Source organism: Pongo abelii, chromosome 5 (genome assembly GCF_028885655.2).
Source record: "Pongo abelii isolate AG06213 chromosome 5, NHGRI_mPonAbe1-v2.0_pri, whole genome shotgun sequence".
Classification (NCBI taxonomy): Eukaryota; Metazoa; Chordata; class Mammalia; order Primates; family Hominidae; genus Pongo; species Pongo abelii.
Genome location: NC_071990.2, coordinates 27,148,624 through 27,166,322, shown reverse-complemented (window position 1 = coordinate 27,166,322; position 17,699 = coordinate 27,148,624). Strand labels below are relative to the sequence as shown.

Below are 17,699 nucleotides of genomic sequence, written 5' to 3'. Positions count from 1 at the left end.
TACTCTGGCCACATGAGCCCTTTTACTGTTCCTCAAACATTCCATGCAAGTAACCACCTTTAGACTTTTATAGTGGTTGTACTCTGCTTGTGACACCTCACATGTCAGGTGGCTTGATTGCTCCTTTTCTTCCAGTCACAATCTTATTAAGGCTACACTAACAACTCTATTTAGCATTCCAGCCTACTCCCATCACTCCAGTTCCTCCTACCTGCCTCTATTTACCAATCACGTTTAACACCTTCTTACATATTTTATAATTCACATTTTTATTATGTTTGTTATTTATATCTGTTTCCGTCCTCTATAAGGGCAGATATTTCATTGGCACGGTACTAGTGATGTGTTGCTATAGTTCCCTGATGCCTGTCAAGTGTCTAGAACTTGACCTGTGTGGTTGTTACACAAAGTTAAAGAGATCTTTTTAAAACGTGAATCTGGCTGGGCGCGCTGGCTCACACCTGTAATCCCGGCACTTTGGAAGGCCGAGGCAGGTGGATCATTTGAGGTCAGGAGTTCCAGACCAGTCTGGCCAACATGGCGAAACTCCGTCTCTACTAAAAATACAAAAAAAAAAAAAAAAAAAAAAAAATAGCTGAGTGTGGTGGCGCATGCCTGTAATCCCAGCTACTGGGGAGCCTGAGGCAGGAGAATCGCTTGAACCCGGGAGGTGGAGGTTGCAGTGAGCTGAGATCGTGCCACTGTACTCCAGCCTGGGCGACAGAGCCAGACTCCGTCTCAAAAATAAATAATAAACAAATTTTAAAAATGTGAATCCGTCCATGTGACTTTTCTGCCTAAAATCCTTGCATAGATTCCCATTGTTGTTAGGAGCAACTCAAAAATCCTTAACTTGGCCTATAGTGATCATAGTTCTTAGTTTAGACTTAATGTAGATCAATTAACACCTGATAATTTGTTTTTACTTTTATTTATTTATTTTAGATGGAGTCCTGCTCTGTCGCCCAGGCTGGAGTGCAGTGGCGCTATCTTGGCTCACTGCAAGCTCCGCCTCCCAGGTTCACGCCATTCTCCTGCCTCAGCCTCCCGAGTAGCTGGGACTACAGGCGCCCGCCACCAAGCTCGGCTAATTTTTGCATTTTTAGTAGAGATGACGTTTCACCATGTTAGCCAGGCTGGCCTCTAACTCCTGACCTCAGGTGATCCGCCCACCTCGGCCTCCCAAAGTGCTGGGATTACAGGCGTGAGCCACGGCGCCCGGCCAATTTGTTTTTAGTGCCCCATCCACTTACCATCAAGTATTCTGATTCATTTATAGTAATCTACTAGAGGGTTTTGCATCATGTATTAATATATGTTCTCTCCTCCTCAGGCTTCATCTCCTACTACTCGCCCTGTACCACTCTGCAGCTCAGTCTTAATCTCCAAACAGACTGACGTGTCTTAGTTCCTGTCCCTCAGGTGTTTCTGCCCGTGTTGTTCTCTCTTAGGTGCACAAAATAAAGCCACTGTTGGCCCCTTCTCCCTGCTCTCCACTCAGCCCCCTCCTTCTCCCACCTGATTCTATCACATTCCCTTTACATCATTACTTGTACCCCCAAAACAATGTTCCAGAATCTAGTATGCCCCAACTAGACAATCTACATACTGATTGCCTAGTTTCGCTTCGAATTTGTAGCAGGGAATTCAGGAAGAAGAAGGTATAGAAATGTGTCCAGGATTGGCCGGGCGCAGTGGCTCACGCCTGTAATCTCAGCACTTTGGGAGGCCGAGGGGGCGGATAACCTGAGGTCAGGAGCTCGAGATCAGCCTGGGCAACACGGTGAAACCCCGTTTCTACTAACGGGCGTGGTAACACATGCCTGTAATCCCAGCTACTCGGGAGCCTGAGGCAGGAGAATCGCTTGAACCTGGGAGGCAGTGAGCCGAGATCGCGCCATTGCACTCCAGCCTGAGCAACAAGAGTAAATCTCCGTCTCACCAAAAAAAAAAAAAAAAAAAAAAGAAAGAAAGAAAGAAATGTGTCCAGGATCGTATTTGTGCTCAGTATAGTTAAAACAAACAAGCAAGCAAAAAGAGTGTTGGGATCAACCCTCTAAAACACAGTGTGACAGTGGCCATCAAAATTGCTAATGTACATGTTCTTTGATGCAGCCTTTCCACATGTGCAAAGTATCATGGCATACATCAGATACGGTGTATGCTCATAGATACGAACAATTTGCAATAGGAGGATGGAAATCTAAGCTATGCCCATTAAACTATGGTATATACTCATATAACTGAATACTATGCATATTTAAAAGAGAATGAACACTTCTCTGTTCTGATATGAAAGAATTGCAAAAATATATTCTGAGTTAAAAAAAAAGCAAAGGATTTAAAAAGTAGATAAAATGCCACTATTTGTGAAGAGAAAAAAGAAAACATTTGTTTAACTTTGGCTATGCGTTCAAAATCTCTGGAGCGATAAAGAAGATATTAAAAACAATGGCAATATTTTTGGGAGACAATGGATGGGTAGAAAGATCGGTTTAACCGTTTCTGAATGGTGAGTAGAGCCACATTTCTAGAATTCTCCAATACCAAGGTCTTCAAAGTGGGCTTTGATTTGAGGTCACTGGAAATCTGAGGCGACAGGTAGGGAAAGTTCCAAATGAAGGCTCCGGGCGTAAGAAACCTGGGACGATCTCGACGGTGGGACCATCGGAAACAGACTCGTCGGGAATATCCTTCAGGTGCCAATTTCTAGGCTGTGTTAGTGAATGGCTCTTACAAAACAAGGACTTGCTAATATTTCACCGAGTCTGATTCATTGTCTGCACGTGCTGATTAGCAGACATTTAGAAAGCAACAAATGTTTCCATGGATTCCTGGACTATTCGCCGCAGTCTGAAATTTTTAAGCGTCCTCTTTCAACTCTAGGAACACAGCTTAAAAAATAAAATAATAAAAATAAATAAAAAATGTTATTTCCTTGTTTTGTTTTTGTTTTAAGAGAAAGTTTCTCATTCTTTTTATTAAGAATCTAAAGCAACTAAGAAATTGTTTCTTCTTGTGAGACAAACAGGAATTATATTGCTGAATTTAATGCGTTCCCCCCCAAAAAAAAAAAAATTAAAAAAATTTAATGCGACCCCCGATGAGGGTCGAGATTAAAAGAAACAAAAAGGACCGTTTGTGACATTGGCCGGTTAGCTCAGTTGGTTAGAGCGTGGTGCTAATAACGCCAAGGTCGCGGGTTCGATCCCCGTACTGGCCATATACTTTTCCCTAGTGTTTTCTTACGGCGGTTCTGCAGAAACTCGTCGGTTTTCAGCCAGCGAAGAGCCAGCTGAAGGTAATTAACAATGCTCTCAGATGGTCCAAATTCACCGCCGTCATTTCTTAATCCATCTGAATTCTAACTCCCTTCCCGAATCCCCCAAATTTCTACATCTTTTTAGGTAAGGTTATTCTTTTCCACTAGGTGTAAGGGCTGGGGACAGAAAGCTGTTCAGGGAAGAGGACCCCAGAATGGGAGTCCTGCCTAATGAAAGAAAAAAATATTTGAAGATTACTGGCTTTTTAAAAATTATTTAAATGAAGCTTACTTGATTTCAAATTGTCCTCCCAAATTACTTCTGAAACCAACCTTCTTTCTCAAATTGTCAAAAGATACAAGATAAAGAGAACAAATTCTTAGGAGATTGTTATTATATGTCTCTGAAGACTTTTTCAGATTTAACTGACAGAAAAGATTGCCCTGAGACGAAGCTATCACTTTGAACATGGAACACAGACTTGGTGTGTTTTGTTTTGGTTTGGTTTGGTTTGGTTTTTAGCAAAGGATGAACTAGACAGGAGTCGAATCTGGCCTCTTGTGATTAATAAACATGCACCTTGCATACTGCTTCCAACTTGAAAGGGCAATTCAATATTTCTTCTCTTTATCTTGTATCTCTTGTCAATTTGAGAAACAAGGTTGGTTTCAGTAGTAATTTGGAAGGACAATTTGAAATCAAGTAAGCTTTATTTAAATAATGTTTAAGAAGCCAATAATCTTCTAATTTTTCTTTTTTTTTTTTTTTCCTTCGGCAGGACTCCCGATCTTGGGCCCTCTGCTCTGAACAGCTTTCTGTCCCCAGCCCTTATACCTGGAGGAAAAGAATAAAAACTTTACCTGAGGAGATGTAGAAATTTGGGTGATTCGGGAATGGAGTTAGGTTTCAGATAGATTAAGAAATGATGGCAGGGAATTTGGACCATCTGAGAGCATTGTTAATCAGCCTCAGCTCTTCGCTGGCTAAAAACCGACGAGTTGCATTGTTAATTATCCTTAGCTCTTCGGTGGCTGAAAACCGACGAGTTTCTCTAGAACTACCGAGAAAAAGTACTGAGGAAAATATGTGGCCCGTATGGGGATCGAACCCACGACCTTGGCGTTATTGGCGCCACGCTCTAACCAGCTGAACTAACCGGCCAACATTTTGGGTCTCTTCCCCCACACACCACCCCCCCCCCCCAATTAATCTAGACCCTCATCCTTTTTTTTGGTGAAAGCATTAAATTCAGCAATATAATTCCTGTTTGTCTCACAAGGAGAAACAATTTCTTAGTTACTTTAGACAATTCAATATCATATTACCTCTGATCATTCTGGGTACTCTTTTCTGTCCTGTATAGTTTCCATACCTGCACATACTCATGAGTATTAAGCTGAATATTGCAGAAGTTCTTTCTGGAGTTATCTCTTATTACAGCTCTCTTCTTTCTGGTATGCTGTCATATTAACTCTAGCTGCCCCTGTCTCCCAGTCTATCAACTCCTCATCAACTCTGGGAGTCCACCAGGCTCTGCTTGGGTTCTGCCTTTCTGCATTGGGGCCTGGAAACTCAAGGCCATAGTTAGGGGCTAATCCTAGTGTTCACCTCCGCCTCTCTCCAATCATTCATTTTTTTTTTTTCCCTGTGATTCAGGGGTTACTATTCTTCCTTACCAAATACTGTATGTCTTGAAAAGTGTCATTTCATCTTTTTTGTTAGGTTTTGGTTCTTTACAGCAGGAATGTAAATCTGATCCCTATTATTCCAACTTGACTGGAATCATCTCCCAGTTGCTTGGAGGATGAAGAGCTATTTGGAGGAGCTATTTTCTGCTATGGGTTGCAGGCTTTTGGCACCAGAGAGGACCCTGTTATTATATAAACGCAGCGGCCTGTCTTCCAGGGCTGTCCGGAGATCTCGGAGCCTCAGATTTCTTGGGGCAAGCAGATATTGAGCTGCGTCTCCAGGCTCCGACTGGGACAACATGTCTAAAGAGTTCAGGCTACAGGCCCCAGGGTGGCTAAATTGCCTGTTCTTCTTTTGGGTTTGCCTTGGAATGCTCTGTTTGACTGATTGGAATGGGAACAGAGGTAGAGAGAGAGCTTGGGGGAGGGCAGGTTCTGGGACCAGGGGTCCGGAGGGTCAAATGTAACTAAAATGGGCATTCGGATCTCTGCTGGACGTGAACTGGTATGTGGGATCCACGCACTTTTTTGTGCCCTGTAGCCACCAGTAGATATCCTTCACCTGAGGAAATTGGAACACCTTTGCCTCGAGGCTCTATGGGCATCTTCTGGTAAGTGAATCTGGGCGGTCCTCCCAGCGTCTGTACCTAGGAGGCCCAAGGGTGATTGCCATCTGGCACAGCCTAGGGGATTGCGAGTGGATGAATGGGACCCGCCCAGAACCTGAGTTCCCCACAGCGAGTCTGCTCAGTCCCTGTCTTAGGCCATCCCTGTCCTTCCCCAGAACAGAGGGTACGGAGACCAGTGATCTGTGTGAACTCGCTTGTGCTAGGTGATTTTTGATAAGTTGTTCGCTGATGACCTTTAAATTACCTTTCTTGTAAAAGTTACATTCTACGTCTATCAGTGGTGGTGTTAGAAAGAGTTGCTTGTGTACATCTTTAAAAGCTGTTTTGTTTGAAATTCTCAGGAGATTGAGTATCCTAGTTGCTTTTATTATGGCATAAATATTTAGCCACTAATTCAATTATATCTTATGGTATTTATACTAAAATTATAAAATCCTAGTAACCCTACAATTGTATCGAGACAAGAAGGCTTTTGTTCACCATTTCAAATAGTTAACGTTCTAATTTTAAAGTGTATTTGGAGAAATTGAATTTAGCATTTTTATTATATTCTCTGAGAACTTCTTTAGTTTCACTGAGAATCATTTCATGTATCTGAATTTGTAAATCAGTTACCCTTAAAAAAATAACAACTTTTCACTGTATTTGTCTTTTTCGTTATTTTCTCTATGAAGTAGCTAATACGTCTTATTTATTGGAAGTAATATAAATGTTCCTTTTAGGTATAAAGCCATATTTCAAGCACACCTGCATTTTTTTCAGTGAAAATTTTAAAAAGAGAGAACAGAAATAAATCTATATGAGAAATATGTGGGCCGGGCACGGTGGCTCACTCCTGTAATCCCAGCATGTTGAGAGGCCGAGGCGGGTGGATCTCGAGGTCAGAGTTCGAGACCAGCCTGATCAACATGGTGAAACCCCATCTCTACTAAAAATACAAAAATTTGCCGGGCCGTGGTGGCGTGCAGCTGTAGTCCTAGCTACTCGGAAGGCTGAGGCAGGAGAATTGCTTGAACCCGGGAGGCAGAGGTTGCAGTGAGATAGGGCCACTCCACTTTCCACTCCACCACTCCAGCCTGGGCGACAGAGCAAGATTCCGTCTCAAAAAAAAAAAATAAAGAAAGAGAGAGAGAGAGAAAGAAAGAAAGAGAGAGAGAGAGAAAGAAAGAGAGAGAAAGAAAGAAAGAAAGAAAGAAAGAAAGAAAGAAAGAAAGAAAGAAAGAAAGATGTGAGTGGATTTAGAGAAATTATATTCTGTAAATCAGACAGTGGTCAACTTACAACTATTTTCCCAGGTGGTTGAGACAAAAACACTTAGATTCCACCTCTACCAAACAACTTGATTAATGCAAAAGAAAAGGAGAATGCCAACACAAGAACTCTGCCCAGAAACTAAATCAGCAGAGATATCAGGTTAACAAACTGTTGACAGTTACCCATCTCCAAAAAAGAACTTCTCATTGTTACAAAGGTGCTTAAAATCTAAATATGAACCCTGTGCGTAGCCTACAATTTTTTCAAGAAACTGCAAAGAACCCTACACTGGTTATTAATATCAAGTTTCCACCCAAAATGGCCCAAGAATTTGTTTGAAATACTTAACATGTGAACTGAAATAAACTTGGAAAACTACAATTATGATGAATTTTTTTTTTTTTTTTTTTTTTGAGACAGAGTCTCGCTCTGTCGCCCAGGCTGGAGTGCAGTGGCACGATCTCGGCTCACTGCAAGCTCCGCCTCCCGGGTTCACGCCATTCTCCTGCTTCAGCCTCCCAAGTAGCTGGGACTATAGGCGCCCATCACTACGCCTGGCTAATTTTTTTTTCTGTTTTTTAGTAGAGACGGGGTTTCACCGTGTTAGCCAGAATGGTCTCGGTCTCCTGACCTTGTGATCCGCCCACCTTGGCCTCTCAAAGTGCTGGGATTACAGGCGTGAGCCACCGCGCCCGGCCATGTTGAAGTTTTATACCAAGAATTCAATCAGCCTACTCCTAGAGTTTCACCACTGTAATTTCCCAGGATGTCTTTCCTGTATCGTATAGGAAAGACCTCGAAAGATATCCTGGGAAATTACAATGGTAGAACTTTATATGACATATATGATAGACATATCTATGTCTATCATATATATAGATATATATATAGATATGTCTATATATATGAAGACATATATATATGTCTATATATATGAAGACATATATATATGTCTATATATGAAGACATATATATGTCTATATATATGAAGACATATATATATGTCTATATATATGATAGACATATATATCTATGTATATATCTATATTGTAAGTATAACACTGCCCACAAACCTTTGGATCATGATTGTGTAAGGGAGATGCTACACTTAACTTTAAGGCAGAAGAAATTAGCAGCAACTAAGACTCAAATGTGACAACTTGTATCATAAGCACAATACATGGAATATTTTCATGAGAGGCATCTGAAGTAATATGCTACACTCTGCAACAATTACTTAAGTTTCCCACATGGTTTTAAGACTTTTGTGCCTCGATTCTGTTAAAAATATCAACTAGTATAAACACTAAATCATATCCATTGGTTTTTTGTTTCTTTTTGAGATGGAGTTTCCCTCTTGTCACCCAGGCTGGAGTGCAATGGCACCATCTCTGCTCACTGCAAACACCGCCTCCTAGTTTCAAGCGTTTCTCCTGCATCAGCCTCCTGAGTAGCTGGGATTACAGTCACCCACCACCAGGCCCAGCTAATTTTTGTGTTTTTACTAGAGCCTGGGTTTCACCATGTTGGCCAGGCTGGTCTTGAACTCCTGACCTAAGGTGATCCGCCCGCCTCTGCCTCCCAAGTGCCGGGATTACAGGCATGAGCCATGGCTCCCAGCCCACATACCCATTGTTTTTGCACAAACAAGTTAGAGGGCTGTTCTCTGAAATTCAACAGATATAGTTAATTAATACTACTACTGTGTTTTTAAGTGCTTAGGTTTCATGAGTGGACTTCAGGGATATTTCAACAGCAACTAAATCAAATATGCTTTCATAAAATTGTCATTTGAAAAGACTTCAGAAACTAAGCAGGGGGAGAGGACCATTGGAAACAGAAAGGAGTGCTATGAGTTGGAGGTTGTGGGGAGCAGAGGAGAAAACTGCAGGAGGGGAAAGTATAGCCAGCAATATTCGTTTAGTGATGCTCCAGAAACACGTCTCTACTGAGATTTATCTTGATTGGAGCTTCTTATAAACAGGCTGATTGTCAAGATTCTTGATGGAAGGTTTTTTTTGTTTTTGTTTTTGTTCTTGTTTTGCTTCTTGATGGAAGTTTCTTATAAAACAGACTGATCACCAAGATTTTTAACTCAGGTTTCAAGCAATGACAAAATTGAAAACTTCAGCAAGAGAGATTTGAGAAGTGGAAGACAGGCAGTGAATTTTCCAATATTATGCTTGCATTTCAAATTCCTGTTTCAGACTTTTCAAGTAAGCACGCACATTCCCAAAGCCATTGTATTTGGCTAAATATACAAGGACCCCAGTTCCCCACAGTCTATCTCGCTGCGGGCGGAAACTGCAGTTGCACGTCCTCGACAAGGCGGGCAATGCCAGTTCTCATCCAGCAGAGCATTCCTGACCTCTTCACCACAAGGGTTTCTAAGGTCGGGGCCGCAGAACAGGCCTTGAAAGCCCCAGCAGTCTGGGTTTCCGCAGTTTGTTTTGGTAACAATAGTTTTCTGGCGGCATTGATGACAAATAGAACCCAGCGAACGGTTATATATCTTCTCTTGAGAGTTGCTGCAGGTGTTCTCCAAACCTTCCTCTGTAATTTCTTCCGGTGAGCAAATTATATGTGGAAGGATAACGGGTGATCTGGCGGGACGATTTCTGGGCATCTCAACTTCGTTCATGTAGCCGTCCACGATCTTCCTCTTTCTCACCAACACGTACTTTTCTTCCTTCTCTTTCTTCTTCCTCTGTCTTTTCTTCCTTCTCTTCCGTAGGTAGAGCGCCAAGGGACCCGAGGATCCTGACTTTGACATCTAAGAGGCCGAGCTCCCTCCATTCAGAATGTCTCCTTGAAGCAACACCCAGGAATGTTTACCTTGGGGTCTCCTTGATTGTGAGTTGGGGCCTGGCGGGGAATGTCTTCCAGGGAACAAACCAGGGAAGCTGTCTAATACTGACATGCGTTTTACAAGCATTGCTTTGTTTTGCTTTATATTTAAAGCACTTTCCTCAAACAAAACAAAACAAAACAAAAAAACAAATTCATGGTACTTTCATCTTCTGAATCAGAATTGGAACCGGTCATAGAATTTCTTGAGGGTTTGGGGTACTCTGTTTTTTATTGGCTGCTTCCCTGGTGTTTCGCCCTGGAAACTTCATCGCCTGCCTGAAAGGTCCAGAGTGTCTGCACTGCCTGCTGGTCCCGCAGCCTTCCTGGACTGACTGAAGCCTCGTGTTTGCAAAATTATCAGAAGCAAAGCTGTCACAATTGTCATGAGAGGATGACGAGGTTTCCATGGAAATCAATTTCACATATCGAATTTAAGGTCGTGTTTACTCTGAGATCCTTTTGCGGCACGCGGAGAGCAGCCTTGCTGGCAGCGGACCCCTTGGTCTGCGCTTGGAGCCGGCGGAGCACAGCAGCGGGGCGCGTAGCGGTCGCACAACAGGAGGAGCTGGAGGCGATGTGAAACTTCTTTATGAGAGAGAGAAAGTAGGAACCACCTGAATGCCCAACAAATGAGGTCTAGTTAAATAAATTATGCTACGCCATAGAATCAAATAGCTAAGATAAGGCAGACCTTTAGATATAAGTATGTTTGAAATGTGTCCAAGACATATTAAGTTTAAAGAACACATAACATCATGTCTATTGGGCTTTATTTATGAAAAAATATAATTACAAATATGTAGATAAAGATAATTTCACATAGATGTAGATAAAGGTTGAAAGGATATAATCCGAACTTAATAAAATTATCTCTGTATGGTAGTGGAGTGGGTTCGGAGAGGCTCCAAAGATTATTTCCTATAAGAAACCATTTCAGCCTGGGTGACAGAGATCCTGTCTCAAAAAATAAAATAATAAAATAAAATAAAACAAAAGAAAGACAGGAGGAAAGAAAAGAAAAGAAGAAAACCATTAAGATATCCATCATTTTTAAAAGAATGATTAAAGAAAGATCAGCGGCCGGCCGCGGTGGCTGATGCCTGTAATCCCAGCACTTTGGGAGGCCGAGGCGGGCGGATCGCCTTGAGGTCAGGAGTTCGAGACCAGCCTGGCCAACATGGAGAAACCCCGTCCCTACTAAAAATACAAAACATAGCCGGCTGTGGTGGTGGGCGTCTGTAATCCCAGCTACTCAGGGGGCTGAGGTATGAGAATCACTTGAACCCAGGAGGCAGAGGTTGCAGTGAGCCAAGATTGGGCCACTGCACTCCAGCCTGGGGAATAGAGCAAGACTCTGTCTCCAAAAATAAATAAATAAAGATCAGTAAAGGAGGATTTGAGCCTGGAGGCTGAAATATAGGAGAAGGGGGTTGGAAGAGCTCAGAGTGCTGGTCTATGAGTTCTCAGAAGGAATGTGGACCTCACACCCAGACCACAGGCCAAGTGCAGTGCAAAAAGAGAGGGTAGAAAATGAGAGACATGTGGAGACAGCTTTAAGCGTTTTTTCTATCCATAACTAAAGTGATGATTGTGTTATAAATGCAGAGGTAACCCTTGGGTGTTAGTCAGGGACCATCAAACACCTCAGTTTGAGAGGCTACTGACAACTCCACCTATTACTTGCTGTAGGTACCTGAGTCAGTCTCTAATAAGGTGTTAGAGTTTTATCATTTTTAAAAATGTGGCTTTACATATGTCATAGGTCTCTGGTGTGTAATTATTTTATTATGTAAGCAACCATAACATAAAATTTACCATCTTAGCCATTTTTAACTGTTCAGTTCTGTGGCATTAAGTACATCTACATTGTTGTGCAACCATTACCACCATTTGTCTCCAGAACTTTTCCATCTTTTCCAGGTGAAACTCTGTACTTACTAAACACTAACTCCACATCCTTGCCTCTTTCTAGTTCCCAGAAAACCACCATTCCACTTTATCTCTCTACAAATTGTACTACTTCGGTACGTTATATAAATGGAATATAAAATATTCATCTTTTTGTGATTGGTTTATTTCACTTAGCATAATGTCTTCAAGGTTCATCCATGTTTTAGCATGAGTCAGAATTTCCTTTTTTTTTTTTTCTTGAGACTGAGTTTTGCTCTTGTTGCCCAGGCTGGAGTGCAATGCAGTGGTATTATCTTGGCTCACTGCAACCTCCGCCTCCCAGGTCCAAGCGATTCTCCTGCTTCAGCCTCTGGCTGGGATTACAGGCATGAGCCACCACACCCTGCTAATTTTGTATTTTTAATAGAGACGGGGTTTCACCATGTTGGTGAGGCTGGTCTCGAACTCCTGACCTCAGGTGATCCACTCACCTGGGCCTCCCACTGTCCTGGGATTACAGGCATGAGCCACTGTGCCCAGTCAGAATTTCCTTTCAAGGCTGAATAATATTCCATTGTATGTGTATACTACATTTTGTTTATCCATTAATCTGTTGATGGATATTTGGCTATTGTGAATAACGCTGCTATGAATCTGAGCCCCTGTTTTCATTTCTTTTGGATATATACGCAAAAATGGAATTGCTGGATCGTATGGTAATTCTACATTTAATAGTTTGAGGATTGGCCGGGTGCAGTGGCTCACGCCTGTAATCCCAGCACTTTGGGAGGCCAAGGTGGACAGATTGCCTGAGCTCAGGAGTTTGCGACCAGCCTGGGCAACATGGTGAAACCGGTCTCTACTAAAATACAAAAAAAATTAGCCAGGCATGGCGGCATGTGCCTGTAGTCCCAGCTACTCAGGAGGCTGAGGCAGGAGAATTGCTTCAACTCAGGAGGTGGAGGTTGCAGTGAGCTGAGATTGCGCCACTGCACTCCAGCCTGGGGGACAGAGCAAGACTGTCAAAAGAAAAAAGAAAATTTTGAGGAATCTTACTGTTTTCCACAGTGGCTGCACTGCTTTTCATTTCCACTAGCAATACACAAGGTTCCTTACCAATAAATCCTTACCAATTTATTTTCTGTTTTTTGATAATAACCATCCTAACTGGCCCACAAATTGAAGTATAATTAGGAAAGTCATATAGATTAATGGAATAAAATAGGGACTTCAAAAATAGATGTATATGTATAATAAATTTACTTTCAACATAGGTGCCTATGTACTTTATGAGGAAAGGATAGTCTTTTCAAAAATGGTGCAGAAACAAGGAGATAGCCATATGGAAAAAAAATTAAATTTGATGCTTATTTTAGAATATATTAAAAAATTAACTGAAAATAGATCATAGGCCTAAACAAAAGTACTAATTTATAAATCTCTGAGAAGGAAATATAGGAGAAAGTAATGATTATGAAATAGGCAAAGATGTCATAGGATATCTTTGCACAAACATTAAGTCTGACAATAACAAATGCTGAGGAGGTTGTACAACTGGAATTCTCATACAATGCTTTTTGGAATGTAAAGTGCACCACCACTTTGGAAAACACTGATAGCTTCTTATAAAGTTAAACAACCACTTACTAAATGACCAGCAATTCCATTCGTAGGTATTTCCTGGAAAAGAAGTGAAAACATATGCAATGGTTAATTTTTCATGTCAACATGGCTAGCTGATAGTACTCAGATATTTGATTGAACACTAGTTTAGACGTTGATGTGAAGGTACTTCTGGATGAGATTAACATTTAATTCAGTATACTTTGAGTAAAGCAGATTGCTTCCTACCAGTTGAAAAATACTTAAGAGAAAAAAGACTAATTTCTCTCCCTAGGAAGAGAGACTTTTGCCAGCAGACAGCCTTTGAGTTTTAGCTGCCACATTAACTTTTTCCTGGGTCTCCAGCCTGCTGGCATACCGTGCAGAATCTGAACTGGCCAGACTCTACAATCATGTAAGTCCATTCCTTAAAATCACTGTCTACACACATACATGCACACACACACACACACACACACACACACACACACACAATTGGTTGTCTGTTTCTGAAGAACTCTGGCTTATATATGTCTACACAAAGACTTGTTACACAAATTTGCACAGCAGCCCTATTTATAATAGCTAGAATGTGAAAATAATAAAAATGTTCACCCACACATGAATGGAAAAACAAATGGTGGCATGTCTGTACAAATAGAATACATTTTACCAATAAAGTGCTAATAAATGGAATAAATTACTGATATGTGCAACAACATGAATGAATCTCAAAAATGTTCTGAGCAAAAACCAGGAACTAGAGTACATTCCATTTAGATTAAATTCCAGAAAAGGCAAAACCATCATGAAGGAAAGGGCCTATAGTTGACTGGAAATTGTGTGGTTGGAGTGTGACTGACTGGGAAAGGGCATGCATTAGTTTCCTATTACTGCTGTGAAAACTTACCACAAACTTAATAGCTTAAAACAACACAAATTTATTATCTCACAGCTCTGGATGTCAGGGGCCTAGAGTGAGTCAGCAGAACTGTCTTCCTTCTGTAAGCTCTAGAGGAGAATCTGTTTCCTTGCCTTCGCCAGCTAGAAGAGGCTGCTGGCATTACTTGGCTCATCACCCTGCAGCACTGCAGCTTTTTTTCTTTTTTTTAAGACGGAGTCTCACTTTGTCGCCCAAGCTGGAGTGCAGTGGTGCAATCTCTGCTCATTGCGACCTCCGCCTCCCGGGTTCAAGCAATTCTCCTGCCTCAGCCTCCTGAGTAGCGAGGATTACAGGCGCATTTAGTCAGGATTACTGGCTAATTTTTGTATTTTCAGTAGAGATGAGGTTTCACCATGTTGGCAGGGCTGGTCTCAAACTCCTGAGCTCAGGCAATCTGCCCACCTCGGCCTCCCAAAGTGCTGGGATTATAGGCATGAGCCACCGCGCCCGGCCTCATCATTCCAACTTTTGCTTCCACTGTCACATCTCCTTCTCTGACAATGATCCCTCTTAAAAAGGTCCTTGTGTTTACAACGCCCAATCCAGGTAATTGAGGATAATCACCTCACTTCATAATCCTTAATTTAATCACAGGTGCAAAGTTCCTTTTGCTCTGAAAGATAACATATTCACAGGTTTCACTATCACAGGCCACAAGGGAACTTTTTGGGATCATGGAAATGTTCTCTACTTTGATTGTGGTAGTTGTTACATATATGTATAAATATGCCAAAACATCAAATTGTACAAGTTATCATAAGTAAATCATCCCATAATACAGTTTTTTTAAAACTAAAAAAATCATAATCTTGCAAAACTGTTTTGGATTCTGTTTTTTCCACATAACAATATCTCATCAGCAACTACCAGACATAGAACAATAACTAATTATTGCACTCTGAAGAGTGGAGAAATCAGTAAATATTTGCTAAATTAATACATATTCATGTACTATTTTATGCTGTTAGGCAGAAAATGTGTTGTCCTCCTTTCTAGCAGAAAATTATAACTGTCATCATCTCTCCGACTTTCAAGTTTCTCAAAGTCTCCTTCTTGTATGCATTCCCTCCTTCAATGATGCAAACAGAATATTTCAGGTTCAACTTCTGCTGAATGTGCCAACTCTTTTGAAAATGAGCTCTGATTTTGCCAACTGTAAAGTGTTATTTGCTAGATTTTTAAATACTGATAAAATAGTGATTCCAAGTTACATTGTGAAGTGATGAAGGCAAATTGCAACACGATGCGTTCTTTTATAAAAAGAGATGGTCAGACACGGTAACTCAACGCCTGTAATCCCAGCATTTTGGGAGGCCAAGGTGGGTGGATCACTTGAGGCTAGGAGTTCAAGACCAGCTTGGCCAACATGGTGAAACCCTGTCTCTACTAAAAATACAAAAAATTAGCTAGGCATGCTGGCAGATACCTGTAGTCCCAGCTACTCGGGAGGCTGAGGCACAAGAATTGCATGAACCTAGGAGGCAGAGGTTGCAGTGAGCCAAGACGGTGCCACTGCACACCAGTCTGGGCCACAGAGCCAGACTTCATCTAAATAAACAAATAAATAGAAACAAGAATTTGTATAAATATTGGAAAGGATACATAAACAACTATGCATAGAGTTTACCTATGGACATTGGAAATGATTTCTGGGTGGATAAGACATAAGAAGAGACTTTTTACTGTATCTTTTTATGCTTTTTAACTTTGAAATGTGAATATATTTATTTTCTTTACTTTTTGAGACAGAATCTCGCTCTGTCGCCCAGACTGAAGTGCAGTGTCATGATCTCGGTTCATTACAACCTCCGCCTCCCAGGTTCAAGCGATTCTCGTGCCCCAGCGTCCCGCGTAGTTGGGACTACAGGTGTGTGCCACCACACCCAGCTAATTTTTATATCTTTAGTAGAGGCGGGGTTTCGCCATGTTGGCCAGGCTGGTCTCGAACTCCTGACCTCAAGTGATCCACTTGTCTCGGCTTCCCAAAGTGCTGGGATTACAGGCGTGAGCCACTGTGCCCACCATATTTCATACCCCAAGATTAAACTTTAATTAGGCGTTTACAAAATAATGTCTTTTACATGTCGTTTCAGTTTAAAATGAAGCTTTTGGTTTCTTTTTTTTTCCTAGTGTGTTGATGTTGATGAAAATTGTTCACATATGTCATTTAAAAATCCTATTTCATGTGATCCGGTGAAAACCCAAGTGTGGAAGTGATTGGAAGTGCAGATGGCTTTACAATTTCTTCTCAGATGGAGACAATTCACATAGGCCAATTTTCTATGTATGAGGTTGGAAATAAAAGCAAAGACCTAAATTGTGAGGGAACAGCCATCGGATTCTACAGATTTATTGGGGACTTTGTTAAACCTTGGAGAGGACTTGCGAGACCACGAAGTATTCTTAGCCAGGGACAAACGGGAATCTATGACCGAATTCTAACCACTTGAGCTAACCAGCCACAGCAAATAGAATCTTTTTTTGTCTTTCACAAGTTTAATGTGAAACGATGTTTCAAAAAGTTTTGTCTAAAACAAAACTGGAAATTGTTTAACGCTATTTCCCCTTCCCTTGGCACACACCCCTTACCTTACTCAATTTTACTTAAAAACAAAAATGAAGGCCTCCATCTTAGCTCTCACATGTTACTTCTTTTTTTTTTCTTTTTTTTTTTTTTTTTTGAGATTGAGTTTCGCTATTATCAGCTAGGCTGGAGTGCAGTGGCACGATGTTGGCTCTCTGCAACCTCTGCGCACCGCCCCCCCTCCCCCCCGCGGGTTCAAGCTATTCTCCTGTCTCAGCCTCCCGAGTAGCTGGGATTACAGGCGCTCGCAACCACGCCTGGCTAATTTTTGTATTTCTAGTAGAGACGGGGGTTTTACCATGTTAGCTAGGCTGGTCTCGAACTCCTGAACTGAAGTGATCCGCCCACCTCGGTCTCCCAAAGGGCTGGGATTACGGGCGTGAGCCACCGCCCTCGCCCACATTACTTCTTTTAAAAGACTGTGTTTCCAGTTCAGTAGTGGAGATATAGAGCTTACTTTCGGAGAAACTGGAAGCAGAATTCACAAGGGATGTGATCAACAAAAGTGGTAAAGAACGAATTCCCCTCATGTGGCCCGTAAGGGGATCAAACCCGCGACCTTTAGCGTAATTAACACAACACTCTAAGCAACCGAGCTAACCGGCAGACGGGACGAGAATTGTGGCCCCTTCGCTATATGCAAAGGATAACAAAACGATTTTTTTTCCTTTGTTCTCTTTAACTCTTTTTTTCCTTGCAGGGAACAAAAAATCCCCAAACGTGAAACAGCCAAAAACAATTTTTAAAAATCTTCACATTCTTCCTATTGCATTCTCTTCATCAAGAAGATAGAAAAAAGAAAAGAGAAAAGGTCAACATTTGGCCCAAAGAACCCTGCTTCTTACGTGGAAACCTAGTCTTTCTTAAACAACCGATTCTTGGCTGGGTGCGGTGGCTCACTTGGTCTCAAACAAAACAACAACAACAACAACAACAACAACAACAACTTGCTGATTCTGACTCGAAAAAATTCAAGTTCTCGCGCAGGCTTCCTTC

At 41.6% G+C, this 17,699-nt stretch overlaps 1 long non-coding RNA gene, 2 other non-coding genes and 1 pseudogene across 3 annotated transcripts; 2 read left to right on the top strand and 2 right to left on the bottom strand.

The window, feature by feature from the left end:
- The first annotated feature begins 3,149 nt into the window (after positions 1 to 3,149).
- Positions 3,150 to 3,223, top strand: TRNAI-AAU (transfer RNA isoleucine (anticodon AAU)). Its single transcript has one exon. It is a non-coding gene; the product is annotated as a tRNA-Ile (tRNA).
- Positions 3,224 to 4,350: 1,127 nt separating this feature from the next.
- Positions 4,351 to 4,424, bottom strand: TRNAI-AAU (transfer RNA isoleucine (anticodon AAU)). Its single transcript has one exon. It is a non-coding gene; the product is annotated as a tRNA-Ile (tRNA).
- Positions 4,425 to 8,657: 4,233 nt separating this feature from the next.
- On the bottom strand, positions 8,658 to 13,254 carry LOC100451949 (cell division cycle-associated protein 7-like; annotated as a pseudogene).
- LOC129060178 (uncharacterized) lies at positions 10,127 to 16,436 on the top strand. The gene is made up of 4 exons (XR_008526663.1): positions 10,127 to 10,318; positions 11,657 to 11,708; positions 13,472 to 13,591; positions 16,250 to 16,436. It is a non-coding gene; the product is annotated as an uncharacterized LOC129060178 (long non-coding RNA).
- Positions 16,437 to 17,699: the final 1,263 nt, after the last annotated feature.